The following is a 13,286-nucleotide window of genomic DNA, read 5'->3' as shown; positions in this document are numbered from 1 at the left end:
TAACAGAACAAGCTCTTCATATATCAGCTTCAAGCACAGTTCTGAAATATAACATTAAGATTTACTTTATTTGGTGAAAGAATCCAAGCAGACAAATTTGGTTCTGAACTTTCCCAAAGTCCAAGGGGTTCAAAGCCTAAGTGCAGAGGCATGTTCATCATTGTTAGAAAGAATCAGCCTCTGTTCTTCTCCTCCATACTACCATGAAATGCTGCTCATGCTGGGAGGTTTAAACCCACGAAGCAAACATCAGCTCAACCTTTGAAGGTTTCTATATTGTGAGGTGCAGAAGGATTCTCAGATGTGCAAATTCTGAACTTAAGAAAGTCAGATCAAGGAACTAGACAACAGTCGTGCAAGGACAACCATGCCATCTTTCGATGAAAGAGTTCTCTCCAACCACTGACACTACTTCCTCTAACACATACACAGTCTGAAAGCTAAACTACATTCATAAAAAGAGCCATGATTTACCCTGGTGTATTTTTGATAGTCCCTTACAATTAGTTCTTTAAAAAAAAGGGTGGGGAGGAAGGATATATTACTTCAGGAAACTGGTTTTACAGATACAAGAAACAAACAAACAAACAAAAGAGATGAAATAAGCAATGGAAAACTGCAGATAATCTTTCAGCAGTTTCCCTTGACAGTCTCTTTTTTCACTGCTCTTCCTCTGGTTCTTTTGTTTCCTTCTCTGAATCTGACATAGGCTTCTCCATTCATTTATCAAGTGCCTGCCCTTTGCCCATACATAGAGTAAAAAGGATCTATGTACTGCTTCTACAGCCACTAATGGGCACAGTCTGCAGGGCTGGATAGATTTATTTGAGAAGGAAAGGTATGTTTCTAGGTTTTTGAGCTCCATCTAAAATATGCTGCTTTGATTTTACATGTGATCAAAATACTAAACTTCATTCAACACAGAATGAAATTCAAGGCAAAACTTGATTAACTAATGACTAAATTGAAATATATGATGTGCTTTTGTCAAGCTGAATTTGATGTTGGGAAAGAAAGCAATCTTCTTCATTCCTTCCTTCTTTCCCTCCTCTTAATCCCCCTCCCACATCAGATTTGTAGCTAAAGGGACCAAGAAGGTACTAAAACATAATCAAGTAATTCTTATTCTACATGTAATTCAAAGATATTTGAATAATTCAATGCTTTTCTTGATTGTGGAGTTCTCCATGTTCATCACCTATAATTTAATGTTACCATAAAGACTAAAATCATAATTTACAGTCAAACCAGGAATGCAATAATGCAAAGGGATGGAGTTCAATTTCAAGAGAGTTACAGCGAAATTTCTGTTAATGTTTTCAAATAAGGTGCCCTTGTTTAGGTCTCCTAATTCATTTTAAGAATCTAGGAGATGACTTACACCTTCGGTATATAGTTTCCTCATTGAGGTATAGAAGCATCCAACTGTAAGCAGCCATGCTTGAACGTTTATCATTCCACATGGGAAAAAAATAAGGCAATGACACTACAAATTAAAGGCCATCCACTCCTCAATCTTCTTTATCACATAGCTGAAAGACATATAATGGCCTACAAGTGAAGACAGTGAAGTTGTCAATCCAAACTCAGGGGTGAAACCCAATGAGGAAAACATGAAATTCCAGGTTTTCTTTGCCCTCTCCCAAATGCATGCACTCCTAAATTTACCAAGCCAAGAATTCTTGAATAATCCCCATGAATTCAGCTGACATAATAGATGACAATGCAATTTACAGTATGCAATTTACAGGCTGCATACCTGTAAAACAAGAACATCAAAAGAAAAGGGACTTGGGGAGACCCTTTGCTTTGCACCATGTAGTTTACATTGTCCAAAACAAAGGCCTGACCTCAGCCTGGACAGATCTTGTTGTTCACTGAGACAGTGTTTTCCATAAATCCTCAGCTGCTGGAATCAGGTGATTGTATGCATCAGTCAATTTGTCTATTGGAAAAATAAGGCATTTTCTATCCCTATGATTGCAGAGAAAAACTTTAAAACCTTCTGTAAACATAATCCAAAGACCCCGAATTCACACCCTGGCTAATCCTTATATCTTTTCAAGTATCAGTCTAAGGGATTGGCTTTTACATTTCTTGTCATAGGTAAAGTGGCATAAATTAGCATGAAAAAAGTTATCCGAGAATATAAGACTTTAAAATAAGATAACGTATATACATCCAGCAGGCTAAACAAAAGTGCTTGCTACGTGAACTTTCTTTGGGGGAAAGTACCATTCCTTTACCAGGCCTACTGGCCAAACTTCAGACAACCCAGATACCTTACTTCTCTTTCTTTTCTCAAAGTTCCAGCTATGATACACTTTCTGAGGCTTTCACTCAGGGTGGCTTCCTTCTCTTTTCTTAAACTGCTGCCATAATCAAACACAGAAATATTGCAGGACAGTAAATGATGTCTCTACTGCACCTAAGGCCTATGAATACATAAACACTTTGAGTAAATGGTGTCAGTTAAATTAATAAAACTGGTCAACATTGGCCCTCAGAGTCTTCTCTAAACTAAGGACTCTGTTAACGAATTCTAAAAGAAACTAGATTTTTACTGCATTAAAAAGTTTCAACACTGTGGAGTGTACAGAATACAGCTACTCATAAATAAACTTAAAATGACTTAAATGACTTAAAATGACAAAATTTTATTCAGGCTATCCAAACCTAAAATGCCTAAACAGAGTTATGGAAAAAAAGTCTGATTATAAAGAAATCAGAATATGAAGTCCCACGTCAATGAATATTAAATAATGCACTTAAGGAACATTGTTAAAACATCCAGAGTTAGGGGCTCTAAAGTACTTATTTCTACTCAGAAAATAGACCTGAACTTATGGAGAGTTCCCTTGAAATCTATATTCAGTGTTCAGCCACAGGAAGAAGTCGAGCAGTATATGAGGATCTTTTGGAAACGACTGACAACAGAGCAAAAACTGTCATCATGGAATGGCAATACCTGCATCCGATCACAGCCAGCAGTTCTGGTCTTTCCATCTCCAAATCATTAAATGGAAATGGAAGAGCTATGATGAATAGATGAGAAACACAGATGTAAAATAATTCACTTTCCCTACCACTTTCATCTTAACCTTTGTTTTCCCCTCCAATTCTCATATGGAAGATGTTCCTTCTCACATTACGCAAGGAAATAATCAGACAAAACATTTAAAGCAACAAAAGGAAGTTTGCACTTTTTCCAAGTAATTCGAGTGTGGAACTCATTACCAAAACTCATTGGAAGCAAAAAGCAGAAAAGGGTTCAGAAAGGTATGAGACAACTTTACAACAGAGAACTGTCAGCAGTCATCTGCCTGCTTAGGAAGCCTGTAATTCACTGACCCCTGGGAGCTGTGCGACTGCAGTGAGAGCTCTCTATGCATCCACCTGCCTGTGTGTTTACTGCTGGCCTCCTCAGAAATCTAATATTGGCAATATGATCCCTTTACTAATTCAGTTCTAAAGCTGCAAATTTACCAGTTCTTGCACAACAAACTAGGATATGTACTAAACCCAAAGTTCCTTAGCTAACGTTAGCAGGTAAAACAGCATATAATCCCAACTGCATTACAAGGCTTTGCTAATAGCTGTGTAACAACTTTGGGCTTTAAACATGTTTATGAAAGTATGATTTATTACTGTCCTCATTGGTTTCAAAGCTTTTCAAGTTACATACACCAAAAAAAAAAAAAAAAGATTTTTTTTTATTATTATTTTTTCCCCACATCCAAAGATTACTTCTGAGCTTTTTAACATCTATGGGAAAGACTGACCATCTAAAACTGAGATACTACACACCAAGTTCAGTTCCACACCAAACAAAGTCAAATATCAATGAAACACCTCAATGAGAAACTGAGTCCACAGCACAAAACGTTAATTCAAATGCTGAAGCAGCAGGAACTGGTATAGAGGATGGGAGCAGCAGCAAGGACTCCCTGCCTCTGCTCTGTCCTCTGATATCATCATTAGAAAAGCTCTTTCTTTTTACATTCTTACTTATGAGTAACACCCGTCTTGCAGGAGCATTAATTCAGTGAACCTTTTAAGATTTTTTCAGAGCTTTTCAAAGAATGTATTATCTAGTGCTGTTACATCCATCCAAGTTCTTCTGCTGAGGCCACCCTCACAGTCTCCAGAAATCAAATGTAATTACAATGTCTTGTGTGGTTTATTAATTTAAAGTTTTAAACAACAAACTACATAATTATTAGCATGGTGTGCTAATCAGTATCAAAGTATTTCCTTTTAGGTTGCCTTCTAGTTTAACTAGTAGTTGGATTCATCTACAACAGTAGTTTTGTCACATCCACTTATTTCCAAAGTGAAGTACAAATGCTGGGAAGAGTAGCCTGTCATATAAATAATGCATTATCATTATAGAGACATATTTACCAATACAGACACTTCGCTGTTTGCTAGCAAAGCTCATACAATTGACAATCTGGAAGAATGATTCAGGGATATGTTCAATATAATAGATTATTTTGTCTTGCTCAGTATAAATGACCTACTCTGCTCTAGAAAAACACTTCAGGATTGGGGAAGTCTTCATGGCCTTGAATGGATTTTCATAGTATTGAAGTACAAAAGAAGGCCTGTACTGAATCAGGTCATAAAAGCAGCTGCTTCCCCCTTTGCCAAAACATAAAGATGCTGCAATACTACTGTCAGAAGTTCATGTTACTATAGTAAAAAGTAATTTTTCAACATAGAAATGTCCTAAGTCTCTAAAGGAAGAGTAAGGCAGAGCGGAAGTGGTTGTTTTTGTATGCAACTAATTGTGATCTCATCACCCTAAAATCAGTATTAGGTCATGTATGCGACTGAATCTCCAATCTGGCTCCCAACACACACCTGATAGCATGATGCAGGGATGGCACCGTGTGATGGTACAGGAGGAACTGTTCATACTGCTCCGGTGTCTGACAGCTGGCTAGTTTGATTTAAAATTACAATTTGAACAGAAATCAGCTCTGTTTGTTGACAGTCATTAACTGACTGCCATAAAAGCACCATTAATTCTGTTGTAGTCAGCAAATGCTTCGTAATGATCTAAAACTAATGCAGCACCCCCTCCTATGAAGCCCCCACAGCAGCGAAGGTTTACTTTACACACTGTTTGAGCTTTCTAAAGCTTAAAATCACTGCCAACGCACCTGCTTTCTAGAAGATCATTAGGTAAAAATCCCAGTGAAGCCCAATCAACCTGGCTTTAGTTACCTTGCCGTCTGCTCCAGAAGAAAATTAATGTTATTAGATGCGTCTTTCTCTGAAAATTGCTGGTGTTGGGTTACCATGCCAGCTGTCTGGGAGGTGCGTGGGTCTGCTGGACACTGCCCCAGGCATGGCCAGGTCCCAGACCCAAAGCTGGCAACGTGGGGACACTGCAGCAGCTGCTCCACCAGTGTGGGGGCACTGGCCGTGCCAGGCTCCCCCAGCCCCTCTGCACACAGTGCTCCTCGCCCAGGCCATCGTAAAGCAGCAAGGTCAGGGCTGAGCTCAGGTGTAAGGGGGTGGGAAGGGTGGAGAAACTCCTGCTGAGGCACACGGGTGGAAACAAATGCAATCCGATTAACAGTGCTTCTTTTTCTTGTGTTTTGATTTCCTGCAGAACAGAAATTAGCATAGCAAATCCTGCTTTATCTCTGAACAAAATTTCAGATCCTTAATCTGAAATCTGTTCTTTCCTCTTGGAACAAAGAGCAAAGCCATGGAGCTTGTCAGCATCAGAGGGGAGATTTGTCACAGGTCGGTAGTTTTAGGGGGGTGGGTGCCCGCCCTTGCCTCCCAACAGTGGTGACACCCCTGGCACAGCTGCTGTTCCCCTTCAGCCTCACTGCAGCATCCCGGTACTGCCAGTTGTCTGAGCCCTGGACGGGTGCATTTTTTTGAATATAGCTTCCTAATGACTAAGTCTGCTAGAGAGAAACAGCCAAAGGCCCATGTACGGTCAAGGAAAAGCATTCAGTCACATTACAGTCGAAGAATGGTGCCAATTAAAGTGAACTGCTTAACTAATATTTGGCACAGCAATGATCGGAAACTGTGAACATGAAAATCACTTAAAAGAAAACTTGAGGTGTGAAGCAGGAATTTTAGAGGCTTGGGTCTCATTCACTTTACCAAGATTGAAGCAGCTAAAAAAAAACCAATATATTCTGAAGATGACTCCTTGGTGTCCTTCTTCACCACTAAGTATTAATAGATCGAAAAGTAGCAACACAAGTGCAAGTCATCTGGGATGAAAATCCTTTCCAATTAAGTTTTCACACCACGAAAACACTATCTCCCTGAAGTTTTGGACTTCAAAATATGCTCCTGTTGAAATACACACCCGAGCCCTGAGTGTATTTTGGTTGTCAATATCAGTCATAAATAAAGATAAAGCATAGTCTAGAATGGAGAAATACGATGAGAAATAAAACAAAAATCTCCTGCTCAAAGAATCTCTGCTTTATAATTCTCCACTGATGTTCTCCCCAGTCCTAGGGCTGGGAAAAGGAGTCTCCTTACATTTCATTGAATGTATTTACTTACTAGGAAATGCCCACCCTGCTTTGTCCAATAGCACAGTGTGTGCCCTTGGTACCCCTATACATTACCAAAAGAAGACAATGTTCTTTCTTAAAAGTAATAATAAGATTATATCCTTGCAGGATAGATATTTTAGGAGATATTCTTTGGAGTTCTTTATCTCAAAGAGCTCAAGGCCACTTGCACAACTTTTATCAGCAGCTCTAGCAAGCCAGATGATGTATTTATGTTTGTAAGAATTTAATGATGCTCACACACAGACACTTACCTCCCTTGTGCCCCCACACCTATTCATCCACTTGCCCACTCAGACCAAAGCACTCTGCTGTAATATAAAAATGGATAAATCTGATCTCATGTACTCCAAAGACAATTTTAGTGCTACCAAATCATTTAACTTCAAAAGGGAAACAACATGCTTCAGGCCAGGTAGACATCTCCTGTGGCTAAATCTGTCCACATTTCTTGCAGTCCATAAGAAGTCAGTCCCCACATTTTCTACTCTTTGTCTTCAGAAAGGAGAGAAAGATTCTCTCATTTACCACAGGGGAGAAAGTGACATCTGTGAAAAATGAATTTACTTATCACGCTTCAAACTACAAGAGGCATGTATGTGAGCATGTCCACGAGAGGGATAAGCTGCTCATTTCCAAAACTCACTTATGCTTCATTTCTACAGAATTTCGCTTTATACCTTAAAAACAAAACAAAATGACAACACAAAAACCACAACAGAAGGATCTTCGAATAGGAGGGGAAATATTTAACCTTCTCAAAGCCATTGCTTATCCTCTTTCTGTGATTGTTCCTGCAGAGATATTAAACAAATCACAGCAATAAATAAATAAATAAATACCCCTCCCCCAAAAAATCAAGCAGGAAAATGGACTAGGGAGGAGGATTGTTTTTTTTCTTTTCTTTTTCTGCAAGACCTTCACATCTAAGCTGAATCTCTTTCATTTCTATCAAGTTCTTGTGCAGGACACTAGGATTATATGTATTAACCTAATTTGGTGATAAGAAAATCCTTACTATAAATCCTTCCATGTGGGACAAATCTGTCAAGATCTTGATTATCAAAACAAATGAACAGACAGTAAAATGTGACATATACAGCATATACTTTACATGATAAATTAGCCCTCGCAAAACTGACAGACACACTGTATCTGGACGTTCAGGTTGCTATGGCAAACAATGCTTTTTCTCCACCAGCTACTGAACCACAAGTTTCTGAAAGAGTGATTGAATTTTAGTACATGACAACAAATTTACTGTGGTTAAACACTACCTGCATATAGCAGTCATATTTCTGTAGTCTTCTTCAAAAGTTAATGCCTCAACGGTGACCTCACTGTGTCACTGGAGTGACTAGCCAGAAGCTGTAAAGTTGTTCTCTTTCCCTTCGGTAGATGCTTTTAGGGATTTATGGTAATGTTTTAGGGATTCAAATAGTGATGGTCAAATAAATTAGGAAACATAATTTATCATGCACTGAGCAACAACACTGTCAGCTCAGGGAAACCAAGAGAGAGTCTTTCTATCTTAAGATAGAAATGTGAACTACAAATTCAGGTATATTACCCAAAAGTTTGGATGTTACTCATTCCTCAGATCTAGGTTATCTTGTAAGAACAAAGGTGGGTTTTTGTTGTTGTTGTCCTTGCTGTTGTTGTTGTTGTTTTTAAAGAAACAACAACAAAAAGTTGTTTTTAAAGTGGGAATTCAAATTCCCACTTTCTGTTTGAAAAAAAAAATTATGAAAAAGTCAGTTTCAGCATACTTTGCATCTAGGATGGTGTTTGGAACAGTTAATTCAGGAAACTTAAGTGATACATTCAAAGAAATGAAGAAAACCTGAAAGAAAATTTAGTAAAGCATCCTTAAGAGCTATTTTTCTCAACAAGTCATAAGCAAGCACTCAAGAGCTCTCCTGCACAAGACTAAAGCACCAAGAGAGACTATAAGGTGTCAGTACATTCCTGATGTAAGGCATTCAGAACCTAAATCAGGATGGGCTCACATTTGCTGTAAGAAATTACACAAGTCTCATACGGTAATCCTGACAACTTTGCTGATTACTTCTCCTGGAAACCTGTCAGAAATTCAAATTAAATTAGCCTCTCTCGGCTGTCTTAGCAAAATTCATAAACATGCCTGTGTTCTAGTTGAACTCAAAGGAAAAGGGGATACCAGCTAACCACAAACTCTCATTTAGCTGTTAATTTCTCTGATTACAAGGTGTCTTCTTCCTTTTACGTTATGAAAGACATGCATATTGATCACAAGACAGCAGGGTGCAGGCACAGCTATGACCACCTCATACCCACCGTGAGAAATGATCAGGTATCTGTACGTCTAGTTAGGAATGCAGAAGGATGCTTTTGCCATCTTTCTGCTTCCTAATGTAGTTCATCATATAAACACTTCACAAAAGGTCACAATCCAACTGATAAAATTAATCATTTAGGTGCTTTTCTGAACACATGCTACCCTAATGGCAAGTTAAGTGATAAAATAAAGACAAGAAGAAAAGATCTTGAAAAACTGTCATCATCAGCAACTTTGTCTAAGCTCTGTCTGCACTAATGTTAGAGAAAATTTATATAAAGGTCTATTTCTATTTGAAAATATTTTTATTACTTTAGGCACAAGCAGAACAGCAAACAGTTCTGAGCAAGCAAAACAAATTTCTTTCAACTATTAAATCTTAGCTTCTATAAAAAATATTCTATGTACTTTTCAGTAAACTATTTACATGACAACAAAACTCAAGTTTCATACAACATTTTTCATACAACGGTATCAAAGTACTTTACAAAGCCAGGTAATTTTATCATCATTTTACAGATGTGTGAATAATGCAGAAATCTAGCAGTGTGTAATATTAAAATACTACAAATAATGATCAAAATTTAGTACAACTGTACAAAGCACGAAGAAGATTAATGTGAGGGGGCTACCCAGCACCAAGCAGGGTGACAGTGTAGCCATAGCACAGGGGAGGAAGGAACATAGGGAATTTCAGCAACTGTTTGGGATGACAAAACAATTTCAAGATCTCTTTGTATGCCTTGCAAAGAAATAAAAACAGTATGACATTAAACACTATTTTGAACAAACAAACAAAATCTTTGCAGGTGGTTCTTATAATAATCCACATGGAATACACACAAAAATGGCAGTAACTTCCTGCTGGCAACATAAACCTATGCAGTTTTATCTCATTTTCTCCTCTCCTTCCCTTACTGTATAGTGAAATTTCACTTTTGCATATGCTGCTCCTTATTTTCTTGTATCCTATGCCCAGTTTAAATTCTGTGCCCCTTCGTAACTTGCATTTGTTTCCCCTTTCGTACATTCACTACATGAATTTCGTCCATTCACCATGCCCTTTTGTCTTGCTCCTTCCCAGGTCTTCTCTGCCTGATTTCCCTTCATTAGTTTCAAAATTCTCCATCTTACACATCCTCCAAGGAGGTGAACTATAAAATAAATCCCCTTGCTGGGCAGGAGGCCACAGAGGAGACATGCTAAGAGCGCTCCTTGGGACAGTCCCAGCTCGGGATCTAATGCAAGCAACAGCTGCACACCCACTCTCCTGCACACAGCAAACCAAACCAGGATGCCTGGGTTGCAGGTTTAAATCATTTTTATTTTATTTTATTTTATTTTTGTCTTTCACCCCGCTTCAGAAGTCAGCCTGATCAATGCTATTTCACACTCTCCAGCGCAAGCTTTACTGATCTAACCCCTGACTAAAAATAGATTCATCAAAGCAGCACCAGGGGAGGCAATATTTATCCCCTGCAACACACAGGGAATGTCACGTTACAACTTCCTCTTTGCTTTGCTCTCCTATTAAGAGAAGGGGGGGAAGGAGGAGAGAAAAGGAGGACTCATAGGGCTGAAATGAGCGCCAGCACTGGAAACTGATGTTGTGTATTTATCCACCCGCATTAAGTATGGAAGAGGCAGTCACAGTTCGTGCTCCCTCAGCGCTCTTGCAAATTCCCATCCTTTCCATCTTTCAGTGGGTGACAGAAAATAGCAGTTACTGACAAATGCTGGGGGAAAGCACAAGACCTAACCAATAAATAATAAATGCATCCATATCTCTAGAATGCCTTCCTTCAAGTCCACACAAAGTAAATATGAGAATCCCCATAGGAAGTAATGGAAGCTGCCAATTCCATTCATAAAGGTGAATAAGTGACTTTTACTTCTTCCCTGCATTTAATTTCTTTACAAATCTATGAACTTAGAACACAGCAGAATATATTCATTTGCACACACAAGGCAGCCTTTCCCTTGCCAAGCACCCCAGTGCTACGGGAGGTAAATGGAGAAGCTGTGGGGAGTGTTTCCCTTGCAGGAGGTCCCTAACAGCCCTGCACAGAAAGAAGAAAGGCTGTCTTTGTTGTTTGGTCACACCAGAGAAGATTACTTCCTATACAAAACTCAAGGATTGCTACATGGACGTGGTATGAAAAGTTACTTGTGCCACTTCAAGCACCTACTTGTTTCCTCTCCAGCCATCGGCTCCTATTCCTTCCTCTTAGCTTTTTACCATGATGTACTTTTCCCAAGGACAGTTTCACACTTCTCTTCAATGGTGGGTCCACTGCTAATTCCTTTGGTGCCTTCTCCACATCATACAGATTGTTTTTCTATATGGAACCAAAAAATCCCCCTGAAAGGTTGAGCCACATCACAGCTTGACTGTCATCAGTCCTGTCTGCTATTGACTGAATACTGACATTTTGAGTAGTTTTGCTGAGATCACTTTTTAAAAAACAAACAAACAAACAAACAAACAAACAAAAAAACACCATTACCACTCAAGGTGGGCATCTTCACCACTAGAGACTCTAACATTCAAACCTCATCTGCCACTCTCTCCTATCATTGCTTCTGCTCCCACAGCCCTTTCTTTACATGTCCAACTTAATTCTTCCACTTGCACCTCTTTGCTGCTATTGATGAAGCTCTATAATTTTAGGATAATTGTTCTATTTCCTCTATACCAAACTTGCTCTGGTAACTCATTCATACATATCTTTAATGTCCATTTCTTTCAGGGACTTCTATATCAGATCTCTCACAATGAAATCTCTACTCCTCCTCTGCCTCATCTGAGTTCTGGATTTCTCCATAGCTGGGCTGTGACATCTTCAGATGAAGATGCAACCTCTGTTATCTTCTTCTGAACACGCTATGTTGAAAAACACCAAAAAGAAAAGGTTTCTTCACCCACTTTCAGACAAAACTATCCCTGGAACTGATTTTTGCACACCTGATATATGAATCCAAAACTTGCAGTGCAAATGGATGAATGAAATACACCCTGTTTCAGAGACAACACTAACACAACTCTGACACAGGAATTAGGACTTGTGTTTCTGCTGATTTGAACAACTGAAAACCCATAATGCAGAAATCACAGAATGTCCCTGGGGTTGTTTAAGGAAAGGTTGGACCTGGCTTTTCGGGACATGGTTTAGTGGGTGACGGTGGTAGGGGGATGGTTGGAAAACATGATCTTGGAGGGCTTTTCCAACCTTAATGATTCTGTGATTCTATGACTGAGTGTAATCAGATGTGCTTTTTTTAACAATTTTTAAAACTGTTAAAGCAAATGCTTACCTCAGGAAACCACAGCAGAGCATTATATGATGAAGATCTTGAGGTCACCACCCTGAAAACTCTCAGTTTGACCTCTTGGTATGAAAGAAGAAGGATCACATTGCCTTTCCATTTCCTATGCTAATACATAAGATATCACCTCACCTGACTACTACGTTTGCAGAGTGGGACACATATTTCCTTTCATGATGCATGTACTCTTCACAGAAAAACGTAAAAACTTATTCAACACATCCCCAGAACAAACCAGAAGTCTGTATTCAAAGCTTCAGCCCACGGCACTGTGTGTGTCCGCCCTGCACCATGTGCTAATTGAACCCAAAATGTGTTGAAAGAGCCAGCTGGAAAACAGCCACCTTATCTTTGTGCTTCAAAATCATTTTTAAAAGAAAAAGTAAACTCCCGTAGCAAATTATGAGGATAAGCATCTTTCAAATACTGTTTATAGAGTGATAAGAATTACCTTTTCTTCATTTCTGTGATACCCCGACCAGCAAGGACTCCCTCCCTCTCCTGAAGCCTCAATTTAACATGTTTTTTATTTTTAGTATTATTTTCTAGAGATATTATATTCATGCATTTTGTTTTCAAAACAGATAAACATTGCCTAAGTAATTACTAAATACAGCTCTCCATGTGTAGCCAAATGGGGGCTCAATTTTGAAAACTTGCACTATTAATAAGTGACACACTGCAGTAAACTAATTGTATGTAAAGTCAACGGGTGCATGTTTAAGAATTTTAATTACTGTTCCACGATTGCTTTATATTCAATACATAACATGCAGGTAACACAGCCTTTATGATGATAAGCGGTTTAATTAGAAAGCCAAGATAAGAAAAAAATGCCTTTAAGTTACTGAATTTGCTCATGCTGGCCATGCGATAACTTGAGCACGTAGTTTCTCTCGGTATTTTAAGATGTGAAATGCTAATTCTACCTAAACCTTTGTTTCCTCATATTGTAATAACTGCTTTATAAGCTTTTCTCTCTCACGTGTGTCCACTGCACAGGTTAATTAGATGGCAAACCTCAGCCTCTCCTCAACTTTTGAGCCAACCATCGGAAGAAGCCAGCAGCGCCCCGCGCTCGT

General features: G+C 38.8%; 1 protein-coding gene across 4 annotated transcripts in view; it reads right to left on the bottom strand.

The window, feature by feature from the left end:
* Positions 1-13,286, bottom strand: part of PDZRN4 (PDZ domain containing ring finger 4) — a 269,511-nt gene that overhangs the window by 104,949 nt on the left and 151,276 nt on the right. The window lies entirely within an intron of this gene.

Source organism: Anser cygnoides, chromosome 1, assembly GCF_040182565.1.
Source record: "Anser cygnoides isolate HZ-2024a breed goose chromosome 1, Taihu_goose_T2T_genome, whole genome shotgun sequence".
NCBI classification, from domain to species: domain Eukaryota; kingdom Metazoa; phylum Chordata; class Aves; order Anseriformes; family Anatidae; genus Anser; species Anser cygnoides.
The sequence above is the reverse complement of the archived record's forward strand: the minus strand, read 5'-3'. Positions and strand labels throughout refer to the sequence as shown.